The sequence below is a fragment of the Chelonia mydas genome, chromosome 6, assembly GCF_015237465.2.
Source record: "Chelonia mydas isolate rCheMyd1 chromosome 6, rCheMyd1.pri.v2, whole genome shotgun sequence".
In the NCBI taxonomy this organism is placed as follows: domain Eukaryota; kingdom Metazoa; phylum Chordata; order Testudines; family Cheloniidae; genus Chelonia; species Chelonia mydas.
The window spans coordinates 101,340,589-101,362,023 of record NC_051246.2 but is presented as its reverse complement, the minus strand read 5'-3'; positions in this window follow the sequence as shown (position 1 = coordinate 101,362,023).

The following is a 21,435-nucleotide window of genomic DNA, read 5'->3' as shown; positions in this document are numbered from 1 at the left end:
TTCTCTGTGAGTGACTACAGTGTGACCTAGAGGAATGAGTCCCCTAAACAGGGGAGGGGGGGAAGCAAATGAGTACAAAACAGATCTGGTCTATTTCTTGTTTTGATCCACTCCATCTATCTTTTACATCTTTGGCTGGCAGCAGACGGTGCAGAAGGACTGCATGCCATCCACATCTCATGGCTGCTCGGCAGAAGATGGTACAGTACGACTGCTAGCCATCCTCATCTCTTGCCTGCCCGGCAGAAGATGGTATGGTAGACTGCTAGCAATCCGTATCGCCTGCCTGCTCACCATAAGACGGTTCAATAGGACTGACTGCAGGACTAAAGAGAATGACCTGGTCAAGTCACTCCAAATTTAGTCCCTGCGCCCATGTCTACCCAGGCGCTCCCAGCCGACGTGGCCAGGAGCACCTCGGACATGACGATGACGGCTACCAGTCGTATTGCACCGTCTGCTGCCAGAAGGCAATGGGTTGCTGCTACTGTGTAGCAATGCCCTACCGTGTCTGCCAGCATCCAGGAGACATACGGTGACGGTTACCTGAGCGGGCTCCATACTTGCCGTGGTATGGCGTCTGCACAGGTAACTCAGGAAAAAAGGCGCGAAACGATTGTCTGCCCTTGCTTTCACGGAGGGAGGGAGGGATGGGGGGCCTGACGATATGTACCCAGAACCACCCGTGACAATGTTTTAGCCCCATCAGGCATTGGGATCTCAACCCAGAATTCCAATGGGCAGCGGAGACTGCGGGAACTGTGGGATAGCTACCCACAGTGCAACACTCCGGAAGTCGACTCTAGCCTCGGTACTGTGGAAGCATTCCGCTGAGTTAATGCACTTAGCATTTTCTGTGGGGACACACACACTCGAATATATAAAACCGATTTCTAAAAAACCGACTTCTATAAATTCGACCTTATTCCATAGTGTAGACATACCCTAACAATCACTGTTACCACCCTGGTCAGGTGGTCAGTAGTGTATTCATACTGATATACTCATTATTCAGTCATGGAATTTCTATTCATAGAGATTCAATGATACAGTTTCATTCATTTAAACTGTGCACCCACTTTATTGTAATTTCATCTACATCACATTTCCCTAGTTTGCTTATGAGAATGTCATAGGGGACTATGTCAAAAGCCTTACTAAATTCAAGATATCAGGTCTACCTCTTTCCTCTTTCTACTAGGCCCATAACCTTGTCAAAGAAGGCAATTAAGTTGGTATAACATGATTTGTTCTTGACAAGTCCATGTTGGCTATTTCTTGAACACTATTATCCTCTTGATGCTTACAAAATGGATTGTTTAATAATTTGTTCCAGTAGATTTCCAGGTATCAAAGTTAGACTGACTAGTCTATAATTTTCCAGGACCTCTTTGTTCTCCTTTTTAAACCTAGGTACTAATGGTTCTGAGATTGCGTCAATTAGTTCCTTAAGTATACTATGGCGGATTTCATATTGCTTTTCGAAAAGATGTCTGGGTAGTTAAAGCCTCCCATTACTAGCAGGTCTTGTGTTTTGGATATTTCTGTTACTCATTCCAGCCACCTCCTCTTTCTGATTTGGTGGTCTCTATTAGAGAGGGTGACCAGATAGCCAGTGTGAAAAATTGGGACGGGGGTGGGGGGTAATAGGTGCCGATATAAGAAAAAGCCCCAAATATCATGACTGTCCCTATAAAATCAGGACATCTGGTCACCCTAATACTAGATCCCTACCATAATGTATGTCATCCCTGTTTGTCTCCCTTTCATCTTTTCCCAGAGACTTTCAACTGGTCTACCTCTCACCTTCTTCTGGACCTCAGAACAAGTGTCTATATTCTTGATGCATAATGCAATACCTCCTCCCTTTTTTTCCCCTGCCTCTCCTTCCTAAATACACCTCTATACCAATGTTCCAGTCGTGAGATTTATCCAGCCAACTCTTTGTGATGATAATTAAGTCATCATTTATCTTATGGACTAATACTTTCAGGTCTTCCTCTTTATTCCCCATGTTCCTTGCATTTGTGTAAAGACTTCTAAGATGTTGAGCACATTTCTCCACTGATTTCCCTCTTGTTGCTGCTATGACTCTAATGTAATTTTCCATGTCTTTCCTACCAACATCTAGTCTTCTCTTAAGATTGCCTTTTTTTATGCTTAACTTTTGGGTTTTGTCACCTACCCTCTTTGAACCTAACTGAAAGCCCTCCTCACTAGATTTGTGAGTAGGTGTCCAAAGATGCTTTTCCCCTTCTTGGTCAAGTGGATCCCTGCAGATATCCTTCCCAGAACAGCATGATCCAATGGTCAAAGAAGCCCAAAACAGACACCATCTGTGCAGCCATGCATTGATCTCCAGGATACGCATATGTCTGCTTGGGCCTTTACTGTCAACTAGAAGAATGGATAAGAACACAACCTGCACCCCCCAACTCCTTCACCCTTGCACTGCTAATCTGCTCCGGGTCATAGACTTTTCTAATCTGTTCAGGATCATACCTGGCACTATAAGTGCTCACATGAATGAGCCACATGGAATAGTGGTCTGAGGGACAGATGAGCCACAGAAACTTTTTTGTAATGTCTTGGATGTGGGTTCCAGACAGGTAGCACACTTCCGGGGATTAATGGATTATAGTTTGCAAGTGCAGAAAGGTCAACTATCTAAAAAACTCTACCTCACAGAACAAGGATGGGTTTGAGACCATATGCTAGTCATTGTATCAGAGCATAACCCCATGCACCATGAGTTCAAATCCCCAAATGAGGGAAGAAATCGGAAGTAAAAAAAGGAGGAGGCATATTGCTCCAGTCTGCCTCTATCAAAGGGGAAGCTGTATTTTGGGGTAACAATCTGAATGCAACAGAATATTCAGAATGTGCTGAAGCTATTTTTGAAAAGAAAATATATTAGTCACTAGGGAATGCTCACTAGGAGGGGATAGGAGATTAGGGGTGCAAGTGTAGGGGCTAATAAGGGAAAAGTGGATACCTGGAGATAAGTGGGAGGAGCTGCAGAGGAAAATGGGGGGTTAGGGATGGAGGAGGTCTGTCAGCCATGAATTCTGTCCTTCTGTGTGAGTGCCAGGATACGGGGAAGCCATACCCTCTACAGGTGTTTGAGCTCCTCTCCCTGCCCACTGGGATCTGGGGGTCCCTGCTCCCCTAGGGTACCTGAAGCCCTCTCCCTGGCCTTCCACATGACCTGGAATCTAGGATAGGGGAAGTGAAGGTAATACAGTATAAACATCTGAAATCTACCTCAGAACTGTGTGAGGTGTAGGGGGATGGCCCGTGTATGGGGGAGGGGCAGAATGGATGAGCCTGGCTAGGGACATGCGGCTGAAGCAGGGGCAGGAGTCCTAGCTGGAGATGGGTAGTGGGAGTGAGGAGCCCAGTTCAATGTGCAGTTCAGGCCATATAACCATGGTAGAAGCTTACTGGAAGGAGCAACTTCTTACATGTTAAGAATGTTTCCAGAGTGCAGCTAATGGCTTAGTGGGATGGGAAGAGGAGGAAAAGCTGGAAGGGTTTGGTGTGGGGTGCTACATGGTATGGGTAATGGTGAGGCAGGGTGTGGAGAAGGAGATAGACACCAGTCTTCTCTCACACACACTTCAAGTTGCTATAATAACTAAGTAATGAAACTCTCAAAGTTTTGGGTCATAGACAATGGATTAGATTTCTCTGACCAGTCCTATTAGAAATAGTGCATTGCCAGAATTTCAAATCACAACCATTATTCTCATACCCTTACAACAAAATGTATAGAAAGGGAGAGGAGCACTGAGGAGTCACATAGCAACCATGTGGCCTAATGGAAAGACCAGTAGACAAGGACAATTCCTAGCTCTACCACTGGCCTTCTGGTGACCTTGGGCGAGTCATGTCACTTCTGTGCTTCAGTTTCCTAGCTGTAAAATGGGAATAATGATGTAAAGTTCTTTGAGTTCTACTATGTAAAGGTAGGCTTTCTGATTGTTAACTAGCCACAGTAGAATATCAGCTGCAAACCTAAGTGAGACCTACAATTGTCCAAATAACCACTAACCCATCCCAACAAACATTTCTTTCTGTTAAAAAAAAAAAAAGTAGGAAATTTATTGACCAAAAAATCCTCCTTTGTTGACAGAGTTAAAGTTGCCTGGTGATAGCTCATGCCCTTCCAGAACATCAAGTTCATCAAAATTCAAAACACCTACAATCTGGAAATACGGAATTAGGTAAACATCCATACAACCTTAACTGTGCCCTTTTGAGAGCTGCCCCAGTAGCCCCATAACACAATGCTGTGCACTCTGCCTTTTAACTGTAATGGACAGGCCTTACTACTGCACTTGCTCTATGCTCAGACACTGAACCGGTTCCCTGACGAAATACCGCATTTTTTAACTTCAATAACCACTTCATACCCTTTTACAACCCCTTCAAACAGGATACCACCCAAAACTAGACTTCCCCCACCCATCATTAAATCCAGACTGCTCTCATATCTCACCTCACTATTGACAATGACCCTGGCAAGAAGACCCCAGTACTCTGCTACTGACACAACCTACACACCTCTATATTGAAATGATGCAGACTGGAGCCTCAAGGTACACATGCACCTCTTTCTTTGGTTAACACACCTGGGGGAACTCAGACCTCCTCATATCACAATTCTTCCAAGCTGCTCCAATTTATTAATGCATGCACATAATTCCCGGGGTCCGTTGCCAGGTCTGGGGGCAGAGTTAAGGTTGTGTGGGCATTTATCTTAACCCCTATTTCCTGGTTTTCATAAATTTGACTTTAGCTGAACACGATGTTCTGGAAAGGCATGAGCTATTGCTGGGCAACCTTAACTCTGCACTAGCGAAGTCTTTGTCATTTAATATCTATATTTAAACATAAAGAACATCTGCACTTACATTAGACAGAATAAACATGTGTAAGGGATATAAACTGCTATGCTTCAGGGCAAAAGCCAAATGGTGTGTGTTAGGAAGATACTTCCCGTATGGATAGATTATTTCAGTAAAACATTTCTTCCTTCTTCCTCTGAAGCATCTGTTGGGGCTGTTGTCAGAGAGGACTAAAGCTGCCGCTGGTGTGATCTGGTATGACATTCTTATGTTCCTAAGTGGGACAAAAGGCACTGTAGAGAGGAAGGTAGGTCAAGTGGTTAGGATGCATGCCCAAATCTCAGGCGACCCAGGTTCAATTCCCTACTCTACCACAAGTTTCCTGTGTAACTTTGGGCAAGTCATTGGGTATGTCTACACTGCTCTGTAAACTCAAGCTCAGAGGTAGGCTTGAGCTCAAGCCTCTTCACACACCTTTCTGACTTGGATTAGCAAGCACTCCAGATCTAGGTGTCCTAGAACCCACCCAGGAGAATGAGTCTGAGCCTGAGTCCTGCTGAAATTTGGGTACAAGCCCTGTCACGTTGCAGCAGGGACAGAGCCGAGTCAGAAGTTCTGTGTTGTGCAGAATGGATGTGCGAGCACTGTTCTGAAAATTGGGTCCAGCAACTGTAAACTCAGAGTTACAATGCAGTGTAGATATACCCACTTAGGCTATGTCTTTGCAACAAAGAAGGGTAACTACTGTGCATTAGTTCTCACTGTAAAATCCTGGCTCTGTAGCTTTTACCATGGTGGATCTAGGTGAGGTCTACATTAACCCCTCCCACGCCCCCCATCCAGGTTTGACCTCACTTAGCTCCATCATGGTAAAAGCTACAGAGCCTTATCTCTACTAGGATATTAGAGTAAAATAACTAATGCTAATTATCTCCCTGTAAACACATCCTTTTTTTGGCAGTGAAGACATAACCTTATTCTCTGTGCCATGCTGCACTCTGGGAATAAAACAGGGGTAGTAGTATTCCGTAGCTCTCATTGGTAGTGTTAATAGGTCCATACAAATACTTAGTGCAGTATAATGAACAGGTTTTCCAAAAGCTAAAACTTTCCTCCTTGTGCAGATGGGAAAAAACCTGCAGTTTGCAAAACAGAAAATGGCCATGGAAGCAAGTGAGGCATTCAGATCCTTCTTTTGTATGGCCGGTGCTCTGGAAAGGACAATGGTTAGGTTTGTAATTCTGAAACTGTCATTGTCTATCTTCTAAACAAACAGTGATTGGATATTTGCAGATTCTCCTCTTTTTAACCAATCAACTGACTATACTGTAACTAAAAGTTGCTGGACAGGCTGAGACCTCTTGGTCCCAGAAATCTGTCATCTTTAAACTATGGTTCTGCTCTGAGAAGTAACTGTGTAAAAATGGCACCTCGGGACTTCCAATTTTTGTCTATCAGTTATTTCCAAGTAAACTTTTTTCAGCCTACAAGAAAGAAGGTGGCTGGTGCAAGTCCGTATACGTGAGTATATGTGCCTGGTTTTGGAATGAAGTTCTGTGCTCCATTATTAATATAAAATGGTTGTTCTTGATTGTAGAGAAAAGATACTATCTCAACTCCAACCTGAACTTCGTACTGTGTTCTTTATTCAGCAGAGTTCAATCCAAACTGATTGAAGTCAGAGGAAATATCTTCATTGTCTTTGAATGCCTTTTCAACCAAAACAAAAATGTTCAGGAAAATTTTTGTTTTGATTCACATTTTTTTTGATAGCTTATTTTTATTGCCATGTGGGAAAAAACCAAAACACTTCTGCTCAGTTTTAAAATCCCTTTCCACTTTTTCTTCTAGTGGAACAGAGGAGTGATTTTTCACTCCACCAAAGCGAAACATTTTCCATTTAAAAAAAAAAAAAAAAAGAGTCATGTAACATTTCAAAACTAGATGAAAAAATATTCATGAGCTTTGCTTACTTTAAAAAAAAAAACACTCGTTATCACTTGACATCTGTTCAAAATCAGCTGTTCTAGTCCTCATTTCAAGGCCACTTACCTTTTTCAGTCTTCAATGAGGCAATTATGGCTATGCAAACTATTAGTAAGAAAATATGAAAGCCTTGAAATTTCAGACTGAATCAAAACAAAATGGCCCAATCAAATTAGTCTGTTGTATGGTGGTTGGAGGAGAGGAGTGAAATTTTACTCTTTCTCTTAGCTCAATTTTCTCTTAAAGGTCTGATTTTAAGAAAATATTGAGGCTTTAGCTTCATTTCAAAATTCAAAAATTTCATTCCAATGAAGGTTAGCTTCTTATCAAAATGTGACATCTCAAAATGCATGTTTTGATGCCAACACCATGTCATGAACATTTCACACAAATTCTGAGAAATGGCTGAGAATGAAACTATCAATATCTGCTATTTTCGCATAGCCCTAAATGCAACTCTACCAAATGGCTTTCAGAAATCTTGGTATAGTATATCCTGCATTTCCCGTGCCTATAATGGGAATAATGATTGATTCTAAAGAATCATTACAACTGATTTAAACATGATCTCCCTCCCACAAATACCAGTTGGCCAGCTCAAGTTCAATTATGCTTGTCACACAGTTTTCCTTTCATGAGTATTGAATTATCATTTAATATTTTGTCCTTAAGTGAAGTTAATACTGCAAGTGGTTACAGGCCTCCTAGTTTATGTGGCACATATGAATAATGGTATAAAGTCTGCCACTAAGCAGGTCATTAGTCAACTTCTTAAAACTGCCCATGAAGATGTCACTAATTTTTAGTAATTTCTATTTCCATTTTCTTTACGTCTCCTATGTATATATGATCTGGACCTAGTTGGTCTATCTCTCTGCACTGTTCCTAGCCAGATATTCAGAAATATACCATTATTTTATGCAGTGGTGTTGTAGCCAGGTTGATCTGAGGATATTAGAGAGACAAGGTGGGTGAAGTTGATGCAATAAGAGATATTACCTCACCCACCTTGTCACTTCAGGAAATATAATCAGTTTGTTGGCAAATCTCCATCCTCTTCTGGGAAAGCAGAATCAAAATAATTTTCCTTCAATTTCCTTATTCCCCTGTCCAGTTCTACATGATCGTTTTTAGTAAATAATCTCACTCTTATTACCTGCCTACTGTCAGTATGTTTTAAGATAACTAATGATGATTTCATCAAGCAGAAAGCCACATATTCCTATTCTAAATGGCAATTTCCAGTCCTTTTCCTTACTAGTTGTCTTGTGTTCTGTACAAACCTTCCAACTGTCACTTAGAGGTGAATTGCAAAGTAAAACGTTTGTTCCCTGTGTATTATTCCTTTGTGCTGCAGGAACACAGCCTCATAAATTTAAGAGTTTTTCTCCTGCTAGCTTTTTGTATGAGAAGTAGCAGGCTTTGATTTCCCTCTTTTTGCAGGACAACTCTTCAGAGGACTGGGAAGGACAGAAACATTAGATTATTATTATTTGTATTTCAGTTGTGCCTAGAAGCCCGAAGCACCATCACATATGCAAGTGAGGTACCAGATGCACAAATGTGAAACATATGCATGCACAATTTTTGAACATGACTTCTGGCCTACATTTTAAAAAAGAATGTATCGTTATGACCTAGTGTATACCACCGCTGTATGTGGCCTCATGGACCATTCATTTTCAATTACATTCTCAAAGTGATCTTACAAGCTGGTAAAATTCAGTCTTTTGTATTTGTATCGTCTCCTTCACTAGGCTGAGGCATGCACAAACACACACACACACACACACACACACTGACAATGTGAAACTATTCTGTAACCACAGATCATCTCTGATCAGGAATTTGCACTGGAGCAGGACAGTACAACTCTTCTAAATGGATTATCCTTCTTTGAACATGCTTATTACTATGATTCATAACCACCATGTTCAAAATTAATCTATAGTCATAAGCCTCTTATCTCTAACAGTTCACAAAGAGAAAGATGGTCCAATGATTAGGGTGCTAATTTAAGGTTCAGGAGACCTGGGTTTGATTCCTTATTCTATCAGATTTCCTTTGTAACCTTGGGGAAGTTGCTTAGTCTCTCTACCTCAGGAGAATAAATAGCACCTTCCTACCTCACAGGTGTGTTGAGAGGACAAATACATTTAATGATTGTGAGGTCCTGACCTACTAGGCGAGCCACATAAATACCATAGAGAGGTCTATTTTATTCAGTTTTCCCAGAAGTCTGGAGCAAACCTCACAAGTCTCTGAGAATGTTTCTTCTGCTTGACTTCTAACAATATGTTCTTTGTTGTGCCTTTATAGCATCTTCCTCTATAAACTCAATATCATCTCCCCCCAACAGTAGCCTTTTGCACTCTTCTATCTTAGTTTATCTAACCCTTTGGTAAAATCTGTTGGCCAATTTAGAATTGAAATTTTGTGTCAGTGAGGCTAATGGAGTGTAATCATTGCACAATTTGGCCCTATTTTATAACTCCAGAGTAATTTTCCTGGTATACTCATGTCTCTTGGATGTTCAACTGTAGCTTATCTCTAACGTGCAATCCACTTTAATCCACCTTTGTAGGAATTTTGTAGTATTTGGTTGTAATATGTTTGATTTTCCTCCTTTTGCACCATTCTCCTTTACCTTCTGATACATCAGAGCACGAGGCAGTATCTGACTAAATCCTTCATTACTAATGAAAATATCCATATGATTTTACATATTGGCAAACAGATCTCCTGACTCCTAGTCCTGATATGTAACCACATGATGATCCTTCCCTTTATGCGATACAATCATCAATCACCCTCTGAAGTCAATAGCGACTCCAAATTTACTCCAGTGTCAATGAAAGCATTTGGCCTGCTCTATACAAGACAGAGTACTGTATGATACGTGTAGCACTGAGAATCCATTCCTCTGTGGGATTTATCCGTGTTGTGCAATAGTTTGGGTGCTAGGCTTTATTCTTTGCTTTGTCTGACCTACTGCAGAAATAAATGTTGTTAAAGTCTTGTTGCTGAAATAGAGTGGCACCAGCCCTTTCGTACATAACACAGGTCGATGAGACAGATTGGCCTCTCTGCTCCTTGCAAAGAAATCATTTAGCAAACAAATCTTGTTCTTTCATTGAAGGCAATCTGCCCTTACCTCTGTTTTCATTTTAAATTAGTCCCACAGAGGAAGATGAACACTGCTTTCATTTGTAAAGAACGACAGAATAAGCAGTCATTGCCTGCTGGCCTTAGAATGAGACACGAAACCAAGGTCCCTTCTACCCATATATGGATGCTATGAAGCAAGAAGGTAAAGATTTTCAAAAAAACATAGGCCATGGCTCTGGCGTATTGACCAAAATTCCCCTTGCAATAATTTATTTTCCTGTGTAGCCTTTTCCAGCTCCAGCCATACCAGCTCAGGCTGTGACAATTTTAATTCTCACAAGGTGAAAACCCAGGGTACTGCAGAAGGTGAAGGTAAATGATTCAACAGTCTTCCTTTAGAGTCTGTACTGAACCAATGCCCCACATTATCAAAAGGTAAAGGGATGCCTGGAGTCTAGTTAATCTTTTTAAAAACAGCAATGTCAAGGTTCCTTCCCCACTCTGAACTCTAGGGTACAGATGTGAGGACCTGCATGAAAACCCCCCTAAGCTTATTTTTACCAGCTTAGGTTAAAACTTCCCCAAGGTACAAACTATTTTACCTTTTGTCCCTGGACCTTATTTGCTGCCACCACCAAGCGTCCAACAAAAATAATAGGGAAAGAGCCCACTTGGAAATGTCTTTCCCCCCAAGCCCTACACCCCCTTTCCTGGGGAAAGCTTGATAAAAATCCTCACCAGTTTGCATAGGTGAACACAGACCCAAACCCTTGGATCTTAAGAACAATGAAAAAGCAATCAGGTTCTTAAAAGAAGAATTTTAATAGAAGAAAAAGTAAAAGAATCACCTCTGTAAAATCAGGATGGTAAATATATTACAGGGTAATCAGATTCAAAACAGAGAATCCCTCGCGGCAAAACCTTAAGTTACAGAAAGACACAAAAACAGGAATCTACATTCCATTCAGCACAGCTTATTCTCAGCCATTTAAAGGAATCAGAATCTAACGCGTATCTAACTAGATTACTTACTGACTTTTTACAGGAGTTCTGACCTGCATTCCTGCTCTGGTCCTGGCAAAAGCAACACAGACAGAGAGAACACTTTGTTTCTCCCCCCTCCAGCTTTGAAAGTATCTTGTCTCCTCATTGGTCATTTTGGTCAGGTGCCAGCGAGGTTGTCTTAGCTTCTTAACCCGTTACAGGTGAAAGGGTTTTTCCTCTGGCCAGGAGGGATTTAAAGGTGTTTACCCTTCCCTTTATATTTATGACAAGCAACAACAACAAAAACAGTCTTCCTGGTTCCACCTGATGATTTTTGTACTTACAAAACACATTTTCTTCCCTCCCTTTTTTAAAAAAATGTTTGCCTCCTTTTGCTGTCTCACAGGCCCACACAGGCAGAAGAAACTGGCTAAACAGAGTCCTATCAAATGCATAGAGGATAGAAGCTGATGGAATAGATAAATGTATTTTTTCTTCTAATCTTTCAGCTACAGTAATTTTAGGTGTCATTTGTAATGGTAAAAGATTTGCAGATAGAAGTACAATTTAAGTCCCTGATCCTCGAAGACTTACTCATGTACTTAATTTGATACACACTAAGTAATTGTACTGACTTCAAAGGTCCAGATCCTCAAATGTATCTAGGTTCCTAGCTTCCAGGATCTGGGCCAAAGAGACTACTTAGAGCACATACAGTTAAGTATATGCATAAGTCTTTGGAGGGTCAAGACCTACATTGACTTTAAATGGATTAAAGCCCTAAACTGAACAGGAATGTTGGCTAAGGCATTGGCAAGATAGTGCTGTAGAGCAGTGATTGAATTTATTAGAACAGTTTGTGATTCTGGTTACTGGATGACAACACAGCCAAAGCTGTGACAGGCCTGTCATAGTAGCCAAGTAATGCAACTAGGAAAGTGGCACTTATGCTACAAAGATTAGCCCAAAGAGAAAGTCAAGTCTCCCTCCAGCCAGAGTCCATGAGAGAAAAAGTCAAGCTACCTCCCATTCACCTGACTCACCTTTGCTCATTCCCTGCGGCTGGTTTGTATCTCCCTACCAACTGGGGGAAATCAGATATTATGCTGCCAATTCAGGCCATTAGCCTCTCTCTGGCAGAATTCTTGCTGCCAATGAGGTTGGCTGCTGGCCTGAAGGCAGCCAAAGCTCCAGGTGGTTGTTTCCATTATAAGTCCAGATATGGCTCCAGGATAGGCTTTTGACCCCACGACTGCCAGATACAGTTCACTCATCCCATTGCATGTGGAAAGGGTATTTGTAAGGTCAACAATGAAAAAAAATTTACACAACAAATTTTTTCCCAGTTCTCTTCTGACTTACACTGTTTTTACACTAACGTAACTTCAGTAACCTAAGCAATGTTATTTCAAATTTACACCAACAGGGAGGAGTATTGTATCTGAAGTCCTCCACAGTTTCAGGTCTATGGAGACCATGGATGGTCCAACTTTCCCTCTTGTCCTAAGAAAAAATAAGAATCTTCAAAGAAAGCTGGTAATTGCACCAGCCCCATCCTATCAGTCCCTTAGCTTTGCAGAGGCAGGACTCAGAAGAAGAGGCTAATTATGGCATAGGCCTCTCTGGACTCTGGAGAAGCTGGATCTTTGAGGTAACTAGTTATGATTTAATCCTGCTGTAGAGCAGCACTTTTCAGTTAGGACAATTCATGGCCTACTGGCAGCAAAAGAACCTCAGTCCCACTTAGGGGGTCACAAAACACATGTGAATTGGCAGAAACAAAATTATATCCTCATGGAAAGTTGGAATCCATTCAATGCAGTTTTATAAAAAGTAGAAACATATATGAATTGTGTGTTTAGCAACAGCCATTGGCTATCATCTTGCCATTAGAAGTGACATGTTTTACTAAGCTTTGAAACAAAATGTGATACAACATTAAGATTCTGTAAAGGTTTTAGAGTCTCTGGATTGACCATTTCTGTGCAACCCATTTCTCCTTTTTTAAGAAGAAACATCTCTGATTAACAATCCCACTTTATTACTTCTATTATCTCCATATTTGTCCAAAATGGAGTACATGATCAAATGAAACAAAGGCAAGCCAATACATGTGTTTCCAAATACAACCAACCGTATAGTTAACTTTGCAACGTTTATATCCACATCTGCTCCAATAGGTCCAGCTCTTTTACCCTACCCAGTTTTGTGAGATCCTGCAGAGTCACTTTCTTTGTCCTTGATACTACCAAATGGCTCTACTCTGAAAGGGAAAGTGCTAATGATCAAACTGCCAGTGAAGAATCAATGGCTCCTTTTGAATAAAATACTGTTCAGAAGTCTCCAGTCCTTTGGAACAGCTGCTATTCTTAGTATTTAAAAGCTACATTTGATATGACTGGGGCTTTTGCTTCTCTATATCTCTAGGCTCTTTGATCACCTCTTAGTCAGTGAACTGATGACAACCAATTAAATTTACATATAACAAGGCATATTGTTATCTGTCATATTCACTTATCTTTCCTCTCAAATATTATCACAGTGTTGTCATCTAGACTATTTTATACCTTCCCTTACCTCTACTTGGTGCATTAATGAGGATGGTTATTCCTTTTTAACAAAGTGAGGGTTGCTAATGAATATGACTTGCTGGAACGTTTACTGTTATTAATGGCTCAAGGAGAAATTATCCTAGCTATGGTGCACTCCAGAGCACACTCAACGAAAACGTAAGAATTTTCAGGGCCACATATTATATATATATTTTTCCAGTGGGAGAAGTATGTGCACTGGAATGTTTTGGTAGGATTATATGTAATCCTAACAAAACAAAATATTCCACTGCACACACCATGGGAAGAAGGTGAGAGAAACTTCACACGACAAATGTTAGTCATGTCGCTTAATGCACTACTGCAAGGCACTCAAATACTATGGTGATGAGCATGGTATAAGAATCTTTATAGAACAGAAGTACCGTTAACAACAAAAAGAGTCAGAGAATCAGATGAGATTAATTTGGCGATACAGCATTGAAGCAGCCTGTAAAATGATCCCCTATGGATACAAACACTCCCACTGCATATGGATTTCACCAGCTTCAGATAAGTAAAGAAAAAAAAGGGTAACTTCAGAATTTTGCTGCTGAGCACAGGATTGAAAAAGGGAGACTTCCAGCTCTGCCATGGGCAAATCACTTAGGCCAAAATGTTTAAGGGCAGGCCTGCACTTAAAACGCTGCATCAGCACAGCTACGTCTCTGTAGCACTTAACTGAAGATGCTCCTATGCTGACAGGAGAGCTTCTCCCAGTGTAGTTAATCCACCTTCCCGAGAGGTGGTAGCTATTGTAATGATTTGGGGGCTAATTAAATAACAAACCAGTGAATGAGAAATTTTAATAAAACAAACTGGAGAGCATCTCTCCTTAACTGCTGCACCGAGCCATACAGTGTTCCCAGCCAACTCTCGCCTCTCTCCCTATGTATTAAATTCTCACCCCATGTAGTACATTTCCATAAACCCAATGTGTCAACTACCTAGAAGAAGTACCAGCACATCACTGCTGAGTGAGTCTTTACCACTCATTTTCCTCAAATACCCCATCTCTGGGCAGCTTAGCAAGTCTTTATGAGTTTTTCAGGACATTGAATTTCCTGCTCTGATCTTTTCAGTATCAGCCTTTCATTAGAATCCGAGTTGTTCTCTTGTTCTTTGACAGTTTCTCTGTTGTGTGTTGATGATAAAGGATCAATCAGATGGGAAATGCCAGAGTTCACTTCAGGTGTCAATTTGTTGGAACTTTCTGGGATTATTCATAAATCCCTTTGATCACATGAAAATGTGTCCCCCGGTCTGTCTGGACTACATAAGACCTTGGATGCAGTTGTTCTTTAATAGTACTCCTTTGGCCCCAACATTAGAGGTGGGATTACTCAGGCACACTCTATCACCTGGGTTAAGAGAAGGGAGATAACAGGCCCCTTTGTCAAAATAATATTTCTGCTTCCACTTATGATTTTATTTCATCTTCCGAATGGTTTCACTGCTGTGAGATTTCTGCAAGTAACTGGTAAATTAGATCAGATCTTTCTTCATTAATAGCTGAGCTGGAGAAAAGCCCTTCTTCAGGAGTGTTACTTGGTAAAGCAGTAACACTTTATACAAAAATCACCCCCCCCCCCCGTCAAAAGTCTTTTTATAAAGGTTCTTTCCTGTCTGTAAAAACCTTTTCACAAGTACATCTGATTTGGGGTAATTTGGACTTGATGTATTGTGATGAAAATCCCAATCTATGGCAAATTGCCTAAAATCTGCGCTGGAAAATTGCGATCCTAAATACTTCATTTGGAATTCCACTTCTGGAGAAGATTCCTTTCATGCCAGGTATCACTGACTTATTATTAGTACTGTGCAGCGTGCACATTTATAGATACAAAGAATAATAATCTGTGACTGTTAAATAATCCTTTGATTGCCAGGTAAATAAATCAGTGCCTACCTTCTCATAAGGCCTTTATGGAACTGGATGAGGTCTCAGTGGCTCTGTATTGGCTCTGTATTGCATTGGCTCAGTGGCATGATGTGGATTTCAAGCATGAAAAGCAGTTTCCTACCACATCAGCAATGTCATTATTGATCTGCAGACAATACAGCACCTCTCATGTTCGTTGTTTGTACTTCTCAATTCCTAAATGACTCTCATGAATCTTCTGTAACATTTCTTTTTAGAGATTCACTGGAATTACCACTTTACTGCCCATGAAAATCACCCCATCTATCACAGTAAGTTCATGTCTGCCGTTCCAATAATCTTTATACTTGGACAGCAACTGCTTATTTCTTCAGGCCACCCTTTAATTATCACTTCCTTAAGGATTCCCAGTGATTCATCTTTCTCCATGTCCTCTCTTCCTTGTTGCAGTTTCCTGTTAACTATGGAAATTGACTTTACAATCAGATCAACATAGGCTTGCATCTGTCTCTAAAGTCTTCTCTGGTTTCATGGGAGCCACTGCTCTGGAAAGTGCATCTGCAGTAAACATGAATTTTCTGGGCATATAGATCACAACCATAACATACTTTTACAGCTTTATTATTTTTTGAATCCTTAAAGGTACAGTCATTTAGCAATTTGCTAAATAATGCTATCACGGGCTTGTGGTCCATTTCAACTTCCACCGTCTGTCCATAAATATACTGATTGAGTCTCTCAGAGGCAAACAGTATTCCTAAAAGCTCCTTTTCGATCTGTGCATACCTGGTTTTTGCCTCAGTCAGTGATTTGGATGCATATGCCATTGGCTGCCAACAATCTTCATCCTTCTGTAAAATCACTGCCCCTAACCCAGACTATGAAGCATCTGCTGAAATTTTAATAGGCCTTCCTGGTGCACAGAACTTTAACACTGGTTCTTGTATCAGTTGTTGTTTTAAACCTTCCCATGATTCCTCCTGTTCTGCACGCCACTGCTTTGTTAGATAGATTAGGTATGAATTTTCTAAGATAATTAACCATTCCCAAGAACCACTAGACATCTTTCTTGACCGCATTTCAATGGCTGAAATTTTTTTCTTATCAGGTTTTACACCTTCACTGGAAATAATGTCCCCAACAAAAGTCAGTTCTATAACCCCTAGAACATATTCCTCCCTATTTAGTTTGAGGTTTGCAGCTCTAGTTGTATCCAGGACTTCCCAAAGTCTATGGGCATGCTCCTCTTTTGTTGAGCCCCAGATGATGATGTCATCCATTGAGGTGCCAGCACCATTAATATGTTCATAGATCATACGTCTGGTTTTGTGACACACTTCTGGTGCTGAAGAGTAAGTTTAAGAATCTGTATCTTCCAAATGGGGTATTAAATGTGCATAGTATTGAGCTTTCTTCAGTTAATTTTAGTTGCCAAAAACCTGAGGATGCATCCAATTTACTGAAATATTGAGCATTTGCAAATTGAGCCATAATCTCTTCTCTGGTTGGTAGTTTGAAATGTCCTATCTTTTTATAGCCTTTTTGAGGTCTCTGGGATCTAAGCATTTGCATAGCTGGCTGTTACTTTTCTCCACAATGACAAGGAAGCTCACCCATTCTGTTGGCTCCTCAATTTTTTGTTTTACTTGCATTGCTTCCATTCTAGCAAGCTCAGCCTTGAATTTATCACAGAGTGCAAATGGCACCTTTCTACATGGATGGATAACTGGAGGGACTTGCTTGTTTATCCGGATTGTATGTTCACCCTGCAAGCAACCCAACCCTTGAAACAGGTTGAAACCTATTCCTGAAGGAGTGCCTTATAGCCAAGTTCAGTATGATCTTGTAGTGAGAGCACCCATTTTATAAGATTGAGTTTGTGGCATGCAGCCAGGCCTAAAATTGGTGTCACCTCCTTTGGAACTACAGTTAAAGGGAGCCTGTACACGGTGTTTTGATGGTTGATGCTAGCAATGCACCTCTCCTTCCCTGCTGTATTTGTTCCAGAATAAGCATTTACATTTATTTTTGTTGGTCCCAGTTTTGGTCTTATTTTCAGTCTCTCATAATTTTGTTCAATATATTAACCTCAGCTTCTGTGTCCAGTTTCAGTGGAATAATTTTTCCATTCGCAGTCATAGGCAGTATCCAGTCCTTCTCATCAGTCATGCTAGATCCCACTACCTCTATGAAAAACTTCTCAACCACATTATCTTTAACTGAAAACACTTGACTTTTCTGCATTTGGTATCTGCAGCATTTGATTTGCAAATGGGTGAGCATTACCTGTGGCAATTGAGTGGTATGCCCATTCAGTCAGTCCTGGGGTGGCTGAGAACGTCGGCGCGTAGCATAGACAATGGCGTAACATTCTTTTTCACTGACTGACCAGTTGCTTTCCCTCTCAGACAGTTTTTTGCTGAGAAACACTACAGGGTGGAATTCTTGATCAGGTCCTTTCTGCATTAAAACTGCTCCCACACCACACTCGGACGCATCTGTGGTTAGTAGGAACGGTTTGTCAAAGTCTGGGGCCCTTAGTACAGGGTCAGACATGAGTGTCGCTTTAAGCTTGCTAAAGGCCTTCTGACACTTTTCGGTCCATTGAACGGCATTTGGCTGTTTCTTTTTGGTTAGGTCTGTCAGTGGGGCGGCAATTTGGCTGTATTGCGGTACAAATCATCTGTAATAACTGGCCAAGCCTAAGAAGGATTGAACCTGTTTCTTTGACTTTGGGACAGGCCACTTTTGGATAGCATCCACTTTGGCCTGTAGGGGGCTGATAGTTCCTTGACCCACCTGGTGTCCAAGGTAAGTCCCTCTGTTTAGGCCTATTTGACACTTCTTAGCCTTAACAGTTAGTCCTGCCTCCCTTATGCGCTCAAGGACTTTTTGTAGATGTTCCAGGTGGTCTGCCCAGGAATCCGAAAATATGGCTATATCGTCAAGGTAGGCGACTGCATATTCTCCTAACCCCGCTAGGAGACCATCTACAAGTCTTTGGAAGGTGGTGGGTGCATTTCACAGCCCGAAAGGGAGTACATTAAATTCATACAGCCCGAGATGTGTGGTGAAGGCTGACCTTTCCTTGGCAGATTCATTTAGTGGTACCTGCCAGTACCCCTTGGTTAAGTCCAAGGTAGAGATGAACTGGGCCCGTCCCAGTTTCTCTAATAGTTCATCTGTGCGTGGCACTGGATAGTTGTCTGGGCGAGTTACAGCATTTAGGTTACGGTAGTCCACGCAAAAACGTATTTCCCCATCTGGTTTGGGAACTAGAACCACTGGAGATGCCCATGCACTTTCAGAGGGGCAGATTACACCCATCTGTAACATATCTTGGATCTCCCGTTCTATAGCAGTTTTAGCTTGAGGAGACACCCGGTAAGGTTGGACTTTAATTGGGCGAGCATTACCTGTGTCAATGGAGTGGTATGCCCGTTCAGTCAGTCCTGGGGTGGCTGAGAACGTTGGCGCGTAGCTAATGCACAGCTCCTGGATCTGCTGTCGCTGCATACGCCCAAGGGTCATGGAGAGGTTCACCTCTTCCACACCACCAGCACTTTTCCCTTTGTAGTAGACACCTTCAGGCCACTCAGCGTCATCTCCTCCCTGGGCTGTAAACTGACAAACCTTTAATTCTCTGGATCGATTAGAAGAGCTGAGAGGCGATTGGTTGCTCCGTGCCGCCGTCCAAGCTCTCTGGAGGCATTCATCTGCTTCCTGTTCGGTCTGGAACTGTTCCCCTGAGGCTGGAGACATCAGTTCCTCATTGGATTGTGGACCTATGCTTGGTCCCTCTGGAAGCGATGTAGGGGATGGAGCTGTTTCCATTGACTGTGAACCGCTTTCCGCTGGGACACTATGTTGGGGTTCAGGCTCTGGCTGAGCCTCTTGTGTAGGGTTATCGGCTGCTGCCGGTTCAGGTTCGGTGGGGCCCTCTGGTGCTGGGGTTGCAAGTACTGGATTCAGTGCTGGCAATGGGTCTGGTGCTAGTTGTTCCGCCAGTTCCGGTTCTGGGACTGGCTCTGTCTGGGTCTCTGGGACTGGATCCACTACTGTTGTTGCAGACATTGGCCTGGGGTCCAGGTCCATCACCTCTGACCGGGTCCTGATAGAAGTTTCCGGAACAGAGCTAGGTGTGACGGCTGGTTTAGCCTGGCTGCGGGTGACCATTCCCACCCTCTCGGCTAGCTTCACACGATTGGTCAAGTCTTCCCCCAACAGCCTGGGGATGGGATAATCATCATAGACTGCAAAAGTCCACGTTCCTGACCAGCCCTTGTACTGGACAGGCAACTTGGTTGTAGGCAAATTGAAAGAGTTGGACTTGAAGGGTTGAATCGTCACTTGGATCTCTGGGTTGATTAAATTGGGGTCCACTAAGGAAGCATGGATAGCTGACACTTGTGCTCCGGTGTCCCTCCACGCAGTGACCTTCTTCCCTCCCACACTCACAGTTTCTCTCCGCTCCAAGGGTATCTGGGAGGTATCTGGGCCTGCGGACCTCTGGTGTGATCCCGGTGCAATGAACTGTAATCTGTTGGGGTTCCTGGGGCCGTTACATGCCCCAGCTCATTACATTTAAAACATGGTCCAGCTGACGGGTCACCGGGGCGAGGTGGGTTGCTGGAGAACGGGGTGGTGGGACGATAAGGTGTCTGGAGGGTTCTTTGGGAGGTAGGTGGGGCCTTGGGCGGTCCCTGGTAATAGGGTGTGGTCTGGGGTTCTCCCTTCTGGTCTCTGCTCCAACTGCGACCAGTTTTCTTCTTCTCTGCCACCTCCACCCATCTGGCTCCAATCTCTCCTGCCTCGATTACAGTTTTGGGCTTCCCATCTAGGATGTATCTTTCTATTTCCTCAGGAACCCCCTCTAAGAATTGTTCCATTTGCATTAGGAAGGGCAAATTTACTGGAGATTCAACACTTGCTCCTGATATCCAGGCATCCCAATGTTTCACAATGTGGTAGGCATGTCGGGTAAATGACACGTCTGGTTTCCACCTTAGGGCTCTGAACCTCCGACGAGACTGCTCGGGTGTTATCCCCATTCTGACTCTCACCTTGGATTTAAACAGTTCATACTTGTTCATGTGTTCTTTAGGCATTTCAGCTGCCACCTCAGCTAAGGGTCCACTGAGCTGCGGCCTCAGCTCTACCATGTATTGGTCAGTAGAGATGTTGTACCCAAGGCAGGCCCTTTCGAAGTTTTCTAGGAAGGCCTCAGTATCATCGCCTGCCTTGTAGGTGGGGAACTTTCTGGGATGGGGAGTGGTACCTGGAGAAGGATTGCTAGGGTTTGTTGGTATATTCTGCTGAGCCTTTACCTTCTCCATCTCCAGTGCATGCTTCCTCTCTTTTTCCTTCTCCTCCTTCTCCAGCAGCATGAGTTCTATCTTTCTTTCATGTTCCTTTTGTTTTTCCTCAGCCTGAAATCTGGCTAATTCCAGCTTTTGTTGAGCCATGGATTTTGTCATCCTAACCTCTCTGTTTTTAACTAACTTTACACCCGAGGTTTAGAAATAAACAAACAAACTTGGCTGTAAAATTTTGCTGTGCTGGAATAGAATACCTGTTCTCTGATAGTGATTGTAAGCCTACAGAAAAAGACAATTCCCTTTGAGTCTGCTCTGGCCCCAAATCAAAGCAAAAAACCTCCAACTACTTGGAAACCTGCTTACCAGCAGCGTAAAGGAAAGAAAATTCCTTTTCAAACCGGTGCTCCTTGTAAAAAAATCAAAATCCTAAAAAAAAAGCCCCTGCCACTTTTGTTTCCAGGCAAATGGGTAGAACACCCCCCCTATTTACTTTTAGGAAAAAAAAAACTTCTGGTTTACCAAGACTGTGAATTTCCCTGCAGGAGGTTAAGTACCCTGACTCCAGGCAAAGAAAACCTGCAATTCACAAAGATAATCCCCTTTTGTCTCTTCTCTGGCCCCAAAGCAGAGAAAAAACAAGCTGCTTTCCAGCAGCTCCAAAGGAAAAAAAAATTTCCTTTTTAAAAATCTGTATTTCTAGTTCAAAAAATCTCAAA